This window comes from Macrobrachium rosenbergii, chromosome 41 (assembly GCF_040412425.1).
Source record: "Macrobrachium rosenbergii isolate ZJJX-2024 chromosome 41, ASM4041242v1, whole genome shotgun sequence".
NCBI lineage: Eukaryota > Metazoa > Arthropoda > Malacostraca > Decapoda > Palaemonidae > Macrobrachium > Macrobrachium rosenbergii.
In genome coordinates, this window is record NC_089781.1 from 17,152,881 (window position 1) to 17,172,764 (window position 19,884).

General features: G+C 32.0%; 1 protein-coding gene across 7 annotated transcripts in view; it reads right to left on the reverse strand.

Annotated features, from left to right (window-relative positions):
- LOC136826688 (uncharacterized) overlaps positions 1–19,884 on the reverse strand; it is a 413,156-nt gene that overhangs the window by 358,007 nt on the left and 35,265 nt on the right. For 2 of the 7 annotated variants that reach the window (XM_067084062.1, XM_067084056.1), the window contains exon 2: positions 4,006–4,074. The exons of the other annotated variants lie outside the window; for them this stretch is intronic. The gene's annotated coding sequence lies outside the window, so the exon portion shown is untranslated. The remainder of the gene's footprint in view (positions 1–4,005; positions 4,075–19,884) is intronic. 7 annotated transcript variants of the gene reach the window in all.

Genomic DNA, 19,884 nt, shown 5'->3' on the forward strand with positions numbered 1-19,884 from the left:
AAAAGTAGGCAAACTACACTGTAGGGGAAAAAATCAGTTCTCATTAAACACCTGTTCATAATTAACACTGCAGATGTCAACAGGTAAGAATAAATAAGTTGCAAATTGTATTATGCAATTAAGTCCAGAATGCATAATTAAAACTAAAAAAATTGTAATTCTAATGATTATTGCAAGCATATTACTGTAAACCACATTTGCAAGAAAGAGTATTAAAACAGTTTCCCAAACAAACACAACTCCCATGGATATACTTGCCTCCTCAATCAAGTGAGCGTGGGGGAAAAAGCTGTCTAGTTATGGAGATCGTGAGATAGTCTATTTCTGGGAACGTCAAGCCCTCCCGAGAACAAATCCCGAATCCCTTGTTTAGAAAGTAGAAGAGGAAGGGGGCCTGCAATTCCTGCAGAAGGAATAATTGGCAATTAAGCGACAGTGAGTAGTCGCTGAGCAGAGACCCATCTCAATTACGCCAGCTGGAAGGTTTGACATCTAAATAACGACGAGATAAGGAGGCAAGGGAATCGCTTGATGAACTGGGGTACAAGGGAAGGAAAGAAAGTAGTGGAAAAGTTAAAAATGTAAATGTGAAGTGAAAGGTTGGGTGAGAAGGGCTACTGAAAATAGCCTGAGGATCAGGACAAATCGTGGCTGCACGATTTTTTTTCATCAGTTTTCAGTTCACTTCCTTACAATCTGGATAGTACAGTAGTCTGGACTGTACAGGAATCTGGATAGTACAGTATTCTGAATAGTACAGGAATCTGGATAGTACAGGAATGTGGATAGTACATCAAATTTGGGCTGGGAAGGACTAGGGTTACCTACTCCTTAATAGCTTAGTACTTTTAACCTAGCTACTAGGTGGACAACCCAACCAGACTGGATAAATAGTAAAAGTTGGAGCCAAGAAGGGTATCTGTCCTTAAAACATCTACTAAAACCAATTACGAATCTCGAAATGAGCCGTTCAAAATGGAAAAGGCTAGAGGATGCTCATTAAAAGCAGAGCCCCCGTCTAAGGATTAAGCTAAGAAGAAGAAGAGCTTACTGTGCTCACAAGCAGATGTCTTGGAGCATCTCCTTCAGACACAAGTGGAACTTGTCTGTCCTTCAAAAGTGTCCGTATTTTTGGGTAGGCTCTTCATGCACCAATCTCCTATGCTGAGCAGAATCAAAGGCTCATGAGCTCCTTTCTGTCGATTACATTGTTTCTCTGTTTAACAGAATAGAATATAGACTTTAGGCCGAAGGCCAACCACTGGGACCTATGAGGTCAGTCGGCGCTGAATGGCAAAGTGACAATAAGAAGACCTGAAAAGTGTCACGGGAGGAAAACCTCGCAGTTGCACCATGAAACAATTGTTAGAGAGGGTAGAAAGTCAAATGGAGGAATGAATGGAGGGACAGTACAAAGACTGAAAGAGCTGCAGCTAGGGGCAAAGGGACCCTGCACAGGCCCCTAAGTAATGCCTACAGTGCACCATGTGAGGTGCACTGACGTCACTAGCCCCCTACGGAACTTTTTTGTCTAATAACTCGCCCTATCCTTACTTTCTTTTATCTTCAACTATACTGTCAAGATGTACTCCTACTCCAGTTTTACAACCATCACTTTGGAACTTGTTCTCAGAAGCCATTTGACGACACACTCGTCCCAGACATGTACAGCATCCGAGGCCCTCTCAACCCACGTAAGACCTGGGAGAGTAAGGCAAAGGGGTGCTGTGTTGATGACTCAAAGGGACTCTACCTCTAGGGACAGTCACATTGTGTGCCAGTGAAAATCTATCATAACCCGAGTGGGGCTTGATCTCTGGACCAACGCAGAGGAAAGTCCCCAACAAAACCACTGAGCTCCTAAGACCTTCGCGTCTCCCCCAGGGCGATAAAAAATCACTGGCTCTGTATCATGATCAGTTATTGCTGCAGTGTGGATTCTGCGGTGGGAGGTTGAAACCAACATTCTTTGGACCCTTGAATTTCAAGTCAATGGTCCCTGTGTGCTTGTTCCATGTGAATAGGTTTCATCTACCGAAATAATGATTCCTTACAGCACAGATACTTTACAGACGTCGCAAAATCAAAGATCCTCTTGCTTGTGGAACCCTCATCTTTCTTTGGTAGGCTGTTTCCTGAATCATTCGGCCTGTACTGCAACATTGTAAGAATGTACACAACCGTCAAAAACTACAATAATAAAGACAGTGGGTCAAGACGACAGGTTCCTGCCCTGGAGAAGCTAGGTACTGACCCCAAGCTTATGGAATACGAATATGAAATTTAAGGCAAGAGCCCTATGAGGTCATTCAGAGCTGGAAGGATACCTGAGAGTAGAAAGGTTTGAAAGGTGTAACAGGAGGAAGGCCTCGCAGTTGCACAATGATCCAATTGTTAGGAGAGGGTGAAAAGTAAGATGGAAGAAAGAGAATATGAACGGAGGTACATTACAAGGAATGCAAGGGGTTGCAGCTAGGGGCCGAAGGGGGGCTGCAAAGATCCAACTTATTTAAAGGTATCTTCACTTTGCATATTAAATAGGGTCCAACGTCGAACGAGACTGAACACGGGCTGGACGATGACAAGTATAAACGTAGAGACTATTGTTATCAGACAGAAAAAATATATGGAAACAACAAATTGCTTTTTTTTATTTATATAAACACAAGGAAGAAACATCTCGCACTCAACACTCGACATCGACTCTCTTCGAAAACGGAGGAAAATAGAGCAACCGAGCCTAGCCTCCACAAAAACCAATAAAAAAAACACGAACTGGGAAAAGAATCAAGAGATAAGAGAAAAAAACAAAAAGGAAAAACGCAGGGTAGTCCGAAACTGCATCTAAGAAGATTGGAATGAGGTCGGGAATCGGGAATATCAGGAACCATTTCACGGCCAAGACATAGAAAACGGACCTGGAACTCTCTCTTGCTTTCTTTCCGGTCCCTTAAACATCCCCCTCCCCCTTTTCCTCCCTCCACCAGAACTTCCTCCTTCCCAGACCAGGAACCCCTGACCCACTACAAAAGGAAGATAAAAAAAAAAGATGAGAGAAAAGGAAAAGAAAAAATGACGATGAACAATTCGGGTGATGGACATGGTATCGGTATATTTCCAGAAAAGAGGAGCATGTTGCCGAAACTTGAAGAGAGAGAGAGAGAGAGAGAGAGAGAGAGAGAGAGAGAGAGAGAGAGAGAGAGAGAGAGAGAGAGAGGAAAGGACCTGACGCCATCGCCTGAGATATTTACATTTCATGTAGAATACTATGGTTCATTACTGCTACTACCGTGGTTCCATCGAACGCCACTTGCCCAAGGTGTGCGCGCAAGTCCACCTTGCCGCAGCTCCACCTCTCTTTCACCAATATCACCGTCCCCTCTGACCCTCCTGAGTCTCCGGAGAATTCGGCACTGGACACGTCTCCCACACACCCCCACCAACCCCCTCACCCAATCATCCATTCAGGAACAAAAAAACAAGGCAGAATGCAAAATGGAAGGTTGGGAAATCTCTATTTACATTCTAGTCTATCAAAGGTGCACATATCTTAAGTTTAGGTTACTCGTATGTGTATGCTCTTTTTATGGCAACAGCAGCAAATGCTCAGCAAATGCACAAGCAATATAGTGACGCATGCGCAGACTGACTAAAAATTAAAAGGAATAATACCCAGCTAAAAGCTAAAAGGGATTTGTGTTTATATATACAGTACAGCATAACTTCAATGGAGCATAGCATATCAGTGGGGCAAAACGGTTGTGATTTAGTAATATTTATAGTCTTTTCTTTCATTATGGAAGGATTAGAATTTATGTACAAGAGCGTGGATTAGTGGATTATGTCACTTATTACAGACACACACTCATGTGCGCGTCTGAGCGTTTTAGTTCAGCCATTTTTTGCTTTTAAGATCAGGAGAGATTCTGAAGGTGGGAGGAAAACGAATGCAGTGGAGAGAGAAAGAGAGAGAAAGAGAGAGAGATACAAAACGATCTTACGTACCAGAATAATGCAATTGGTACTGGGTCATCGATGCATTGTCCAGTGATGCGCAACTTATACCTGAAGGCCCTAATGACAAAGAAGAAATCACATGAAATCAAGAGGAGGAGGGTTCAGGAAGAGCTACTAGTATTCTACAATACAGCTGTGAAGCAGATCTGACAGCAAGCGTTCTACACTCTTTAAAATCTTCTATATATATATATATTTTTTTACTTTCTCTTAGGGATAGATCTGTATATATTTCTTTCCACAGTTGAATGTTCCCCGTAGGTAACTTTTAATACATTTCTGACTAATATATTACAGTATATATAATATTTATATACATCTGCAACTCATGCATGCTACGTGAATGGAATGGTTCCACTGGCGGTGGAAGATCTTCAGATTGTTTTTTATATGTTGGGGAAGTTACTGGAAGGGCAAATGGGTCGTTTTAGAATACTGATATTTAAGATGGTGTCAAGGATGTTTTACCTTTTATTTTTATTTGCACTAAAACGAAGGAGAATTATTTAGACGATACTTCGTTGCCTATGTACAAAAATATATCATTTATTAAAAAAAAAATTCTCAACATAGCTGATTTAGACATTTATATACATGTATATATACATACATATATACATATATACAAATATATATGAATATATATACAGTATATAATACATACATATATATATGTATATATACACAGAATATATATATATATACATATTATATATACATATATATATATATATATATATATATACGAAATTCCCAAAATAATATAACGCCATAGCCGTAAAACTGACTTTCAATCTTTCCTCTGTATGGTATACAAGACACTGAAACAGATGTTACTTAATAAAAAAGGTGAAAAAAACAGATGTTACTAAATAAAAAAAGAGATGTTATTTAATAAAAAGTGAAACAAATACGTTTCTTAATAAAAAAAAAGTGGAAAAAATAGACGTAACTCAATAAAAAAAGTGAAAAAAAAGTTACTTAATAAAACTGAAAAAAATAGATGTTACTTAATAAAAAAAAGTAAAAAAAAAAGATGTTACTTAATAAAGTGAAAAAATAGATGTTACTTAATAAAAAAAACTGAAAAAATAGATGTTACTTAATAAAAAAGTGAAAAATGGATGTTACTTAATATATACTGAAAAAATAGATGTTACTTAAAAAATATAAAAAATAGATGTTACTTATTAAAAACAAGTGAAAAAAATGTTACTTAATAAAAGTGAAAAAAAAATGTTACTTAATAAAACAATGAAAAAATAGATGTTACTTAATAAAAAAAAGTAAAAAAAAGATGTTACTTAATAAAGTGAAAAAATAGATGTTACTTTATAAAAAACTGAAGAAATAGATGTTACTTAATAAAAAAGTGAAAATTGGATGTTACTTTATAGTGAAAAAATAGATGTTACTTAAAAAATTAAAAAAATAGATGTTACTTATTAAAAACAAGTGAACAAAATTTTACTTAATAAAACAGTGAAAAAAAAGATGTTACTTAATAAAAAAGTAAAAAAAAGATGTTACTTAATAAAGTGAAAAACAGATGTTACTAATAAAAAAAACTGAAAAAATAGATGTTACTTAATAAAAAAAATGAAAAATGGATGTTACTTAATATGTAGTGAAAAAATAATGTTACTTAAAAAATGAAAAAAATAGATGTTACTTAATAAAAACAAGTGAAAAAACAGATGTAACTTAATAAAAAAAAGTGAAAAAATAGATGTCTAACTTAATGAAAATGAAAAAAATAGATGTTAATAAAAAAAGTAAAAAAATTGTTACTCAATAAAAGTGAAATAAATAGATGTTACTTAATAAAAAAAGTGAAAAAATAGTTGTTACTTAATAAGTGAAAAAAATGGATGTTACTTAATAAAAAATAAGTGAAAAAACAGATGTTACTTAATAAAAAAAAGTTTAAAAACAGATATTGCTTAATAAAAATAAGTGAAAAAATAGATGTTACTTAATAAAAAATAAGTTTAAAAACAGATATTACTTAATAAAAATAAGTGAAAAAAGAGATGTCATTTAATAAAAACAGTGAAAAAAAAGACGTCACTAATAAAAAAAAGTGGAAAAAATAGATTTTATTTAATAAAAAAAAAGGGGGGGAGAAAATAAGAAAAAATTAAAAAATAATGTTAATAAAAAGTGAAAAAATAGATGTTACTTAATAAAAATTAGTGAAAAATACATATTACTTAATAAAAATAAGTGAAAAAAACAGATGTTAATTAATAAAAAAAAAAAAAAGAGAAAATAAGTCCGTTTCAAAGCAACGTTGTGATCAAATAATTAATTAAATACATTATTAATAACATCATTGTCAGTGTCATCGATGATACTACTAATAATTATATTTCAACGCAGCTACGCGACGAAATGTGTAAAAAAAATTCTTTGTAATAATAATAATAATAATAATAATAATAATAATAATAATAATAATAATAATAATAATAATGTAAATATATTCTGGCAACACTGACTCGTATGTCTTTTCAGCGTTCAGTAAGGCTGTAGAGTAAATAATAATAATAATAATAATAATAATAATAATAATAATAATAATAATAATAATAATAATAATAATGTAAATATATGCTCGCAACATTGATTAATATGCCTTTTGAACGTTTGGCAAGACTCTAGATATTAAATAATAACAACAGTAAATAATAATAATAATAATAATAATAATAATAATAATAATAATAATAAAGGCCGTAGACTAAATAATAATAATAATAATAATAATAATAATAATAATAATAATAATAATAATAATAATACCTCACTCTCCATATTGCCTTTCTATCTACTGAGTCATAAACCTTTTCAGCTCCTTCACTTTACTTTCACACTTTTCACTTAAACTTTTACTTAATAAACACAACCCTCGGTCCACATACGTACATACTCTTCCTTTCCTAAGCCTACACTGTTCTTCTCCTATCAGTCCTCCTGTCACCTGTCTTACTATCTTATTATCATAAATTCCTTTTTTTATATCAAGAAATGTTATGCCCGATAATTCCTACAGTCACGTACAGTACTTCCTTGAAATGACCCCTCCGCCCCCCGAAAAAAAATTTGCCCTCCCCCCAAAAAAACTATTTAAAAGTTCAAAGTTATATTAAAATACATGATTTCCACAGCGTTAGTGAATAAGTCCACAAAAGATGGACGAAACTTGTAATAATTTTTGTGTAATTTGAGAAATATACACATGTAGCGGAAGTTTCAGTTTTGTTAATGTTACTGTAGAACGTTTTCGCGTATATATATATATATATATATATATATATATATATATATATATATATATATATATATATATATATATATATATATATATATATATATATATATATATATATATATATATACTGTATATATATATATTGTATATATATATGTGTATACATGTATATATATACATATATATATATATATATATATATATATATATATATATATTTATATATATATCAGTATATATATATACACATACATATACATACATATGTAAATATGTAATATATATAAATATATATATATATATATAAATATATATATATATATATATATATATATATATATATATATATATATATATATATATATATATATATATATATATATATATATATATATATATATATATATATATAGGTGTTATGCAGATATTTAAATATTCATTTCCCGCCAAATTAAAAAAAAAAAAGCAGCATTTTTGGAAATTACTAACTTCATTTCTTCTGAAAAAACAATGATTTTTACTCAAGCAGCAGTTAACCCCAAAACAAAAGCACCCTCGTATTTCGTCAAGAGTTTATATACTTTTATATGTAATATGCAATTATTTATCAACTACAAAGATTCTATTTTGTGTTTTCGTTAATTATTCCAGATTCAGCACCGAAAAAATTCACTGTTTTTCCTTGAAGAGATGAAACAGATACCGAGGTAATTACGCGAGGTAGGAGTAAGCTTCCTTTTTTATAAAAAAATTAAATAAAAGCGCATAGAGTAATTAGTTCTCTATTGAAGAGTACTGCAATGCATACAGAGCCATGTATTAAAAGTACAAACTTGCTGTATTTTCTGTACATTGACAAATTACACTTCTGTAGATAAATTTATTTTACAAATTACATTTCTGTCGATAAACAAGAAAGATTTGCTTCACAAATTACATTACTGTAGATAAACAAGTAAGGTTTGTTTTACAAATCACATTACTGTTGATAAATAACCAAGATTTATTTTACAATTACATTTCTGTAGTGAAATCTGCAAGATTAATTTTACAAATTACATTTCTGTAGATAAATCAGCAAGATTAATTTTACAAATTACATTTCTGTAGATAAATCAGCAAGATTAATTTTACAAATTACATTTCTGAAGCGAAATCAGCAAAATTAATTGTACAAATTACATTTCTGTAGCAAATAAGCAAGATTGATTTTACAAATTACATTCCTGTAGATAAATAAGCAAGATTAATTGTACAAATTACATTCCTGTAGCGAAGTAAGCCAGATTAATTTTACAAATTACATTTCTGTAAATAAAATCGTCAAGCCTTATTTTTCAATATAAAATACGACCGTACCGACAAACTGAACTGTTGTTTAAACAGATATATTGGCAAGAGCTTTTGGAATAGCCAGAAAGACGAACATATTCGCAAATTAATATTAGAGAATAACATGAAAGAATCGAAATATTAAATAGCTGTCATAGATTAGAAACATCTAAGAGAAATGTAATATTATTATTATTATTATTATTAAGATGAACCCTACTCAAATATAGATAAATAAATATTATAAACAAAAAAACAAAATTGGCTTACACGTAAAGAAAAACCATGCCCGCAACATTTATCAAAAAAAAAAAAAAAAAAAAACCTCTTCCTTGAAACTTTCGAGAAAAGAAACAAAAACAAAAAATAAAGAACTTTCGAGAAAATAAAATAAAATATAAAAAAGAGGTCTCTTCGCCGAGACACTTTTGGGGGATAAAGAATACGTCGAAGAGGCTCCGACAGGGCTTTCCCTCGAAGCCAGTCGAACGATATGTTCCCGGACAACTCAGGGAAGGTGACACCGAATCAAGAGGAGGAAAAAGGAGGAGTTACAAGGCGGTCATTTCCCGAATTCCCAACTTCCCCGCCCCCCTCTCCCCTGCTCTCTCTCTCTCTCTCTCTCTCTCACTGTGATACTTGCGATGGAATAATATTTTCTCTCTCTCTCTCTCTCTCTCTCTCTCTCTCTCTCTCTCTCTCTCTCTCTCTCTCTAATACCTGCGATGAAATAATATTTCTCTACTAATTAGAAGAACCTCTCCCTCTGTCTGTCTGTCTGTCTGTCTGTCTGTCTGTCTGTCTGTCTGTCTGTCTGTCTGTCTGTCTCTATAATACCTGAGATGAAATAATATTTCTCTACCAATTAAAAGAACCTCTCTCTCTCTCTATAATACCTGAGATGAAATAATATTTCTCTACCAATTAAAAGAACCTCTCTCTCTCTCTCTCTCTCTCTCTCTCTCTCTCTCTCTCTCTCTCTCTCTCTACATTACCTGAGATGAAATAATATTTCTCTACCAATCAAAAGAACCTCTCTCTCTCTCTCTCTCTCTCTCTCTCTCTCTCTCTCTCTCTCTCTCTCTCTCTCTCTCTCTCTATAATACCTAAGATGAAATAATATTTCTCTACCAATTAAAAGAACTCTCTCTCTCTCTCTCTACATTACCTGAGATGAAATAATATTTCTCTACTAATTAGAAGAACCTCTCCCTCTGTCTGTCTGTCTGTCTGTCACTCTCTCTCTCTCTCTCTCTCTCTCTCTCTCTCTCTCTCTCTCTCTCTCTCTCTCTCTCTCTCTCTCTCTATAATACCTGAGATGAAATAATATTTCTCTACCAATTAAAAGAACCTCTCTCTCTCTCTATAATACCTGAGATGAAATAATATTTCTCTACCAATTAAAAGAACCTCTCTCTCTCTCTCTCTCTCTACATTACCTGAGATGAAATAATATTTCTCTACCAATCAAAAGAACCTCTCTCTCTCTCTCTCTCTCTCTCTCTCTCTCTCTCTCTCTCTCTCTCTCTCTCTCTCTATAAGATGAGATGAAATAATATTTCTCTACCAATTAAAAGAACTCTCTCTCTCTCTCTCTACATTACCTGAGATGAAGTAATATTTCTCTACCAATCAAAAGACCTCTCTCTCCCTCTCTCTCTCTCTCTCTCTCTCTCTCTCTCTCTCTCTCTCTCTCTCTCTCTCTCTCTCTATCTCTATATATATATATATATATATATATATATATATATATATATATATATATATATATATGTACATATTGCCTGAGATGAAATAATATTTCTCTATCAATCAAAAGAATCTCTCTCTCTCTCTCTCTCTCTCTCTCTCTCTCTCTCTCTCTCTCTCTCTCTCTCTCTATAATACCTCAGATGAAATAATATTTCTCTGCCAATTAAAAGACTCTCTCTCTCTCTCTCTCTCTCTTTCTCTCTCTACTTCCTTGAATTCCCATGATAAAACACCTTCCCCTCTCTCTCTCTCTCTCTCTCTCTCTCTCTCTCTCTCTCTCTCTCTCTCTCTCTCTCTCTCTCTCTATATATATATATATATATATATATATATATATATATATATATATATATATATATATATATATATATATATAATCAGAAAGCTACAAACGTCCTTTAATATCCAATTCACTCTACCTCGGAAGTAATATATTTTCATATATGTTACCGAAGGGGAATTTTAGTTGATAATAAGTCCACCGTCCCGTGGGATCGAACCAGCGACGGACGAGGAATCAGGACTACAGTGACACACTAACCAGTCGGCAACATATATGAAAATATATTACTTCCGAGGTAGTGAATTGGATATTAAAGGACGTTTGTATTTCTGATTGTATATGAATCACGGTGATGTGATAAATAGTCATATATATATATATATATATATATATATATATATATATATATATATATATATATATATATATATATATATATATATATATATATATATATATATATATATATCTTTTCCTGCATCTCTGTCTCTCTCTCTCTCTCCTTCCTTGAATTCCCATGATAAAACACATTCCATTTCTCTCTCTCTCTCTCTCTCTATTTCCTGGAATTCCCCATTACAAACTTCCTCCTTTCTCTCTCTCTCTCTCTCTCTCTCTCTCTCTCTCTCTCTCTCTCTCTCTCTCTCTCTCCGTCTATCTGTCTCTCTCTGTCTAAATATCTTTCTCCTGCTTCTCTCTCTCTCTTTCTCTCTCTCTCTCTCCCTCCTTCCTTGAATCCCCATGATAAAACACTTTCCCATTTCTCTCTCTCTCTCTCTCTCTCTCTCTCTCTCTCTCTCTCTCTCTCTCTCTCTCTCTCTCTGTAGCCGACTCTCTCTCCCCCAGCAGGTTAATAATTCATTAGTTGGTCCCATCAATTATTCACAAAGCCAACTTGCAGTTGATACCACAGTGTATCCCCCCCTTCCCCCCAAAACATCCGGAGGTACTGTTTTGTCTGCGCAGTCAAATCTGACGCTGGTCGTTCTGCGCATGTGCGCGCCTATCGCTTGATACGTCGAAAAGTTGAAGAAAAATAACTAAAAAAAAACAGCTATTTCATAATATGACAAGTGTTTTTTTTTTAAGAAATTTGGGTCTTATGGAAGAGGTACTTAAAGGTGATTTGTGCCGATCCGTTCACGCCCCGCCGTAGACGTCACTAGGATACTGGCTACTATACGGACGGCTATATGGAACGCAGCCAATGGGATGGATGTTCGGCTTTTCGTTTTGTTTCCTTCCGTTGTTGATATTTTTTTTTTTGGGGGGGTGTGTCTGACAGTGGAGGAGGAGTGAGTTATAAGATATTATTTATATGTATATTTATATGTATATATGTGTATATATATACTTATATATATGTATATATTTATATATATTACTCGTGTGTGTATATATGTATATATATACATCTATATCTATATCTACATATATATATATAATATATATATATATATATATATATATATATATATATATATATATATATATATATATATATATATATATAATGTTTATATAGGGTAAGTCAAAAGTTCTGCTTCTAATTCATGGAAACCTTTATTTATATATATATGTATGTATATATATATATATATATATATATATATAATAATATATATATATATATAATATATATATGTATGTATATATATATCTTTATTTTCCACAATGGTATGGATAGTATATAATATACGTGAAAATGAAAGTCTTGGTACCAATTCCTTTCATTTTATATATATATATATATATGTATGTATATATATATATATATATGTATATATACATTATTTATATATACAGTATATATAATATATATTTTTAAAATTTTAGTTTGCGTAAATATTTCACAACCGTTCAAAGTGATTTCAGAGCAGTTATTTCTCTTCACGAAAATGAATTATAATAAAGCAATCTTTTACATGTTGGGGGGGTGGCGGGGTTTCTGTTGAAAGACCTCCTGGAATATTTAGTAAATGGTTCAATGTCATCTTGGAGCTTTCTTCCGTGAAAATATATGTATGAGTTTTTTCAATTTTATTTTGCATGAATATTTAACATGCGCTATCTCAAATCACTCTCAGAAATATTTCATAAACGGCTCAAAGTTATTTTGGAGCTTTCCTTCGTGAGTAAATATGTTATTTTAACTATTTTTTTTCTCAAATGTTAGTCTGCGTAAATATTTTATAAGCGCTCTAATCTATTTCTCTTGATGAAAAAAAGGCTTGAAATAGAGCAATCTTTTACATGTTGAACGACCTCCTGGAATATTTCATAAACGGTTCAGTGAAGACTTGGAGATTTTCTTCGTGTATATATATATATATATATATATATATATATATATATATATATATATATATATATGTATATATGTGTGTGTGTATTCATACATATATACATATACATATATATATATATATATATATATATATATATATATATATATATATATATATATATATATATATATATATATATATATATATATATATAAGTTTTTACAATTTACTTTTTCTCAAAGTGATCTCGGTGCAGTATTTTCTCTTTATGAAAATGGCTTAAAATATAGCAATCTTTTACATGGAATACTTTGTAAACGGTTCAATGTCATTTTTTAACTTTTTCCTGTGCAAATATATGTTTAAGTTTTTTACAATTTAATTTTGCTCAAAGTGATTTCGGTGCAGCTATTTCTCTTTACACGAAAAAAAAGGTTTGAAATAGACCAATCTTTTACATAGCGGGGGGAGGGGGTTGTTAAAAGACATCCGGGTCAAAGACACAAAGTCCCCCTTTACGATTTATAACCTCCAAGCCCCGACAGTGACTCTCAGACTGGGTGCCGTGGCACCCTGGGGTGCTCAAAATTGTCATGAATTTTGTCTTGGCTAGATCGTCTCAATGAACATTCGTAAAAAAAGAAAAATAAAAAAGTTTGCAGAAGTCTTCATATAATTATTATCGGTGTATCTACTCTAATATATTAACATTATATATATATATATATATATATATATATATATATATATATATATATATATATATATATATATATATATATATACATATATATAATATATATATATATATATATATATATATATATATATATATATATAATGCGGTGTCCTGATTTTGGTTTGGGTACAGATAATTTTATTCATTAAATAAGACGTTAATTCATGCGATATGGTGTGATGGTGAAGATGAGGGGCCAAGGGAATGATTGCATGAGTTATGGTGCCATCACTAAAGACAGACGGAAATTATTGCTTTCGTAAACTAGTTCCGTCCTCGAAACGATAGCTGAAGGAGGTCACTCATTAATAAGACGGCGAACGAAGGAAGCTATTTTTAATCTTTCATTGTTGTTTATAGTTATCGTCGTTGCTCGTTTATCGTCCCTGCTTTCCGTTCTTTACTATCGTTTAGCTCCATAGTCGTTTCTTGTTTATATCTTCGGTGTCTTTTGTCTTTTCCTCTTTCATAACCATTACTACTGCTGCTACCATTGTTAGTATTAATGCTAATAACTGCAAGTGCAGCTATTCCATAATAATAATAATAATAATAATAATAATAATAATAATAATAATAATAATAATAATAATAATAATAATAATAATAATAATAATAGTAATAATATTATTATTAATTATTATTATTATTAATTATTATTATTATTATTATTATTAATGATGAAGTAATAATATGACTTGAAATCAAGCTTCCAAAGAATTATTATATTATTATTATTATTATTATTATTATTATTATTATTATTATTATTATTATTACCCTATTCGATATGCATTCAAGCCCCATCACAGGGGCCACTGACTTGAAACTCAAGCTTCCAAAGAATGTTATTATTATTATTATTATTATTATTATTATTATTATTATTATTATTATTATTATTATTATTATTCAGATCATGAACCCAATTCGTATGGAACAAGCCCACCACAGGGGCCACTGCCTTGAAATTCAAGCTTCCAAAAGAATATTATTATTATTATTATTATTATTATTATTATTATTATTATCATTACTATTATTATTATTCAGATGATGAACCCAATTCGTATGGAACAAGCCCACCACAGGGGCCACTGCCTTGAAATTCAAGCTTCCAAAAGAATATTATTATTATTATTATTATTATTATTATTATTATTATTATTATTATTATTATTATTATTATTATTATTATTATTCAGATGATGAACTCAAATCGTATGGAACAAGCCCACCACAGGGGCCACTGTCTTGAAATTCTTCAGACTTCCAAAGAATATTATGATGTTCATTAGAATGAAGTAACAACAGAACGTAATGGGAAATACAGAAAGAAGAGATCTCACTTATTAAAAAAGATCAAATAAATTAACAAATTTCTCTACAGAACCTAAAAGCGTTCAAGTTCCATATTTCCTTCCTGAACGCGCTCAAGTTCCATATTTCCTTCCTGGACGCGTTCAAGTTCCATATTTCCTACCTGGACGCGTTCAAGTTCCATATTTCCTTTCTGAACACATTCAAGTTCCATATTTCCTTCCTGGACGCGTTCAAGTTCCATATTTCCTTTCTGAACACATTCAAGTTCCATATTTCCTTCCTGGAAGCGTTCAAGTTCCATATTTCCTTTCTGAACACATTCAAGTTCCATATTTCCTTCCTGGAACGCGTTCAAGTTCCATATTTCCTTCCTGAACGCGTTCAGATTCCATATTTCCTTATTTGGGATTAAATATGAACTTATTAATAGCTTACCTCACTGAACATCTAACCCGAGGATGCGTTTCCCGTCGGGAGAGGCTGCGCTAACAATAGATTACTAACTCTGGTTACCATGGCAACCTCTCATGCCATTGGATATTCAAAGTCCCTTACACAAAGTAGCGAATATTCTTGACGAAGTGAGAGCAGTTTCATTTCTGGTTAGTTTTTGGGATATATATATATATATATATATATATATATATATATATATATATATATATATATATATATATATATATATATATATATATATATATTATATATATATATATATATAAATATATATACATAAATATATATATATATATATATATATATATATATATATATTTATATTTATATTTATATAAATATATAATCTGTATATATATGCATACAGACATACATACATATATATATTATTTATATAAATATACAAATTATATATATATATATATATATGAATATACAATATATATATATGTATAAATGCAGTATATGATATATATATACATGTGTATATATATATATACATAAATATATATATATATATATATATATATATATATATATATATATATATATATATATATATATATATATATATATATACCTCTCAAATTCATGCTCTGTACTTAAAACAGAAATTAGCCCCTAGACACCAAAACAGTTATAAACTGGAGAGTTAGTAACACGTGACTAATCATGATAGTTTTGTAACTGAACCCCACGTGACTTTTTTTTATACACTCACAAACATTAAGCCACAAATACCCCATAATATAAGATTCCCTTTACTTAGGATATAACTTACACCCAAAGGGAATTATGTATGATTAGTCCCAGACAGAGCAGATGCCCTCATCATCATATATAATTCTCTTTGGGTGTAAGTTATTCCCAGGATAAAGGGAATTCGATATCAGCGGGTTATCTGTGGCTTAATATTTGAGAGGATAAGGAAAAATTAGGGATGGAATTACCACAACTTTGGTATCAAAGTGGATGTGGGGTGATCTTGATTATGCATGTGTGTGTGTGTGTGTGTGTGTGTGCGTTTGTGGACATACATATATATACTGTATATATATATATATATATATATATATATATATATATATATATATATATATATATATATATATATATATATATATATACATATATATATATATATATGTTTGTATATATATATATGTACATAAACATACATATATATATATATATATATATATATATATATATATATATATATATATATATATGTATGTATGTATGTATATGTATATATATATATATATATATATATATATATATATATATATATACATATATATATAAAAACATATATAAAAAAAATATATATATATATATATATATATATATATATATATATGTGTGTGTTAATATTATTATAGCGGCCTTCATTATGTTGCTTGTCCTTACTGATACATTTGTTAATACTTATCACTACTGTGTTTGTTATTGCAACATTTTCTAATTATTACTATCATTATCATTATCAACATCATTATCACTTGATTTCCTAGCCTTCTACCACCGTCGTCAGAATTATCATTAACATCGTTATCATCATCATCACCGGCATCATCAACAACATTATTATCATAATAATCACATTCGTCTTCACAGACGCCCATAATTATATGCAACACCATCAGTCACGACTCTCTATCTATCTATCATATCCATCAGGGCCATTGGCAAGGTAATTAAGCCCCTGTCATTAGCTAATTAATTTCGCGTACTTTAGCAGACCCGGTTGATTAGCCTTATCAATCATTCTTTTTTTTTTTTAATTCTCTTTCTTCTTTTGTGTCGTGTTTTTTTTATTTTTTTTTTTTTTTTTCGATAGTTTTTTTTTAAGGTTTATCTTGTCGTGTGTTTTCTTGTAAATTTTTGCTTTCGTCCTTTATTTTGACAATTTTGCTTCAAGTTTTTTTTTATTTCATAATACTTTTTTTGGATGCCTCTAAATAAGCATTCGGTGGAGTTGGTATTTTTTTTCCTCTCTCTCTCTCTAATGCTTTATCCTCACACATGCAATCCACGGCAATTGATACTCTCTCTCTCTCTCTTTCTCTCTCTCTCCTTGTCCTTATACAATCTACAGGAATTGATATGCTCTCTCTCTCTCTCTCTCTCTCTCTCTCTAATTCCTTATCCTTACACAAGCAATCTATGGGAATTGATATGCGCTCTCTCTCTCTCTGTCTCTGTCTCTCTCTCTCTCTCTCTCTCTCTCTCTCTCTCTCTCTCTCTCTCTCTCTCTCTCTCTCATCTACTGCCTTGACCTTGCCGGCATTTCACAGTCTATTCATTTTTCTTCTCCATCGACATTTCACTTCTATCTACTCTTATCTACTCCCTTCGATGCATTTCCTCTCATCAATTCTCTGCGACATGCCTTTCCCCTCTATCCACTCCAGTCTACTCCTATCTACTCCCTTTGATACATTTTCCTCTTATCAATTCTCTGAGATATTCCTTTCTATTCTATCTACTCTTATCTACTCCTATCTACTCCTTTCATGCATTTTCCTCTCATCAATTCTATGCGATATTCCTTTCTATTCTATCTACTCCTATCTACTCCCTTTCATGCATTTTCCTCTCATCAATTCTCTGCGATATTCATTTCTATTCTATCTACTCTTTTCTACTTCTATCTACTCCATTTTGAGCTCTCTCTTTCTCTCTCTCAACGTCTATCGAAAGGATTTTTACACACTCCATACCTCAGGCAATATCTTCGACTCTTAACATATTCCTTTTTCTTTAAAATATCCCTCATATCTTTTATTTTTAACATATTCTTTTCCCTCTATTCTTTTTTTTTCCAAGAACGGAGATGCCTTGTTGTAACCCCCGCCCTGAATAAGAATAAGGACATTCTCTGAAAAAAAAAAAAAAAATTTTCGGAACTCCATTCCTATTTCAACTTTCGGCAATTGATTCTGACAACCTGGAAATGCAGAGAGCGTTCCTTCTCTCTCTCTCTCTCTCTCTCTCTCTCTCTCTCTCTCTCTCTCTCTCTCTCTCTCTCTGAGAGAGAGAGAAAAAACATATCAATTCCAATCTATTGTTTGTGTAAGGATAAGGAAGTATATATATATATATATATATATATATATATATATATATATATATATATATATATATATATATATATATATATATATATATATATATATTCTCTTTCTTATCCTTACACAAGCAATAGATGGAACTGACATCTCTCTCTCTCTCTCTCTCTCTCTCTCTCTCTCTCTCTCTCTCTCTCTCTCTCTCTCTCTCTCTGAATGCATCTACGTATGCAACTATGCACACAGCCAGCCGGTCGCATACAAAAATTTTATTCATTGGTTTCTTAACTTTTTCGATTTCCTTACATTTATGGATACTGTTTCCACGGAAAGCCTTTGAATTCCAACAAGAAATAAACCAAGAAATGTATGTATGTATTTTTGTATGTATGCATGTGTGTATGTGTGTACGTACCTATCTCTACATCTATCTATCTCTCAGTCTCTTTTTGTCTTTCATTCTACCCTGTGTTCGAAAATATCTTTCCCTAAGAATCCATCTATCTCCAGATCGGAAAATAACTCATTTAGGCGCGAGAGATCTGACTGATAGAGAGGACTGACTACCTGGCGTTACACTCCCACCAACCAAGAATACTGGCGCCCAACTCGCCAGAGAGAGAGAGAGAGAGAGAGAGAGAGAGAGAGAGAGAGAGAGAGAGAGATCTGACTGATAAGAGGACCGATTACCTGGCATCACACGCACACCAACCAAGAATACTGGCGCCCAACTAAATGCTAGCGAGAGAGAGAGAGAGAGAGAGAGAGATATCGCCAGCGAAGACCAACGTGAGATGAGCGGAGCGGAAAGGACCTCGTCCTGTCTAAAAGAAGAGGTCGTATAGATCTCGTATAAATCGTGTATCGCCGCTTCTGCAGGTGCCAAGAAACCCCGTCTCTAGATTTCTGTCATCTCTGTTGATTGTTCTCTTACGTCAGAGGGAGGAGGAGGAGGAGGAGGAGGAGGAGGAGGGACCGAGAAATTGAGAAGATGGACGCCCCAGACATTTATTGGAGTGATGAAAAGTGACTAATGGCAGGAATTATATCTCCAAAATTATTTTTTTTTCCTTGCGAGAGCTAGTCGACCAGAGTAACATTTATCTCTTCAACTGGAGGACGAGAAGGATATATATAGAAAATAAATTAGGATGACAAAGCACAGATAAAGACAATCGGAAAACAAAAGGAAAGGTTGAAAAAGGCTGAGGATTTCACACTGCCGTAAAGAAACTGAATCGAGTTTAGAATATATTTTGAGAGCTTCTTGACATAGAGAGAGCTATAAGCCCAAATGTGACTTCGGGGAAAGATTATTTATCGTTGTAAGTATGGGCTCTCTGTCT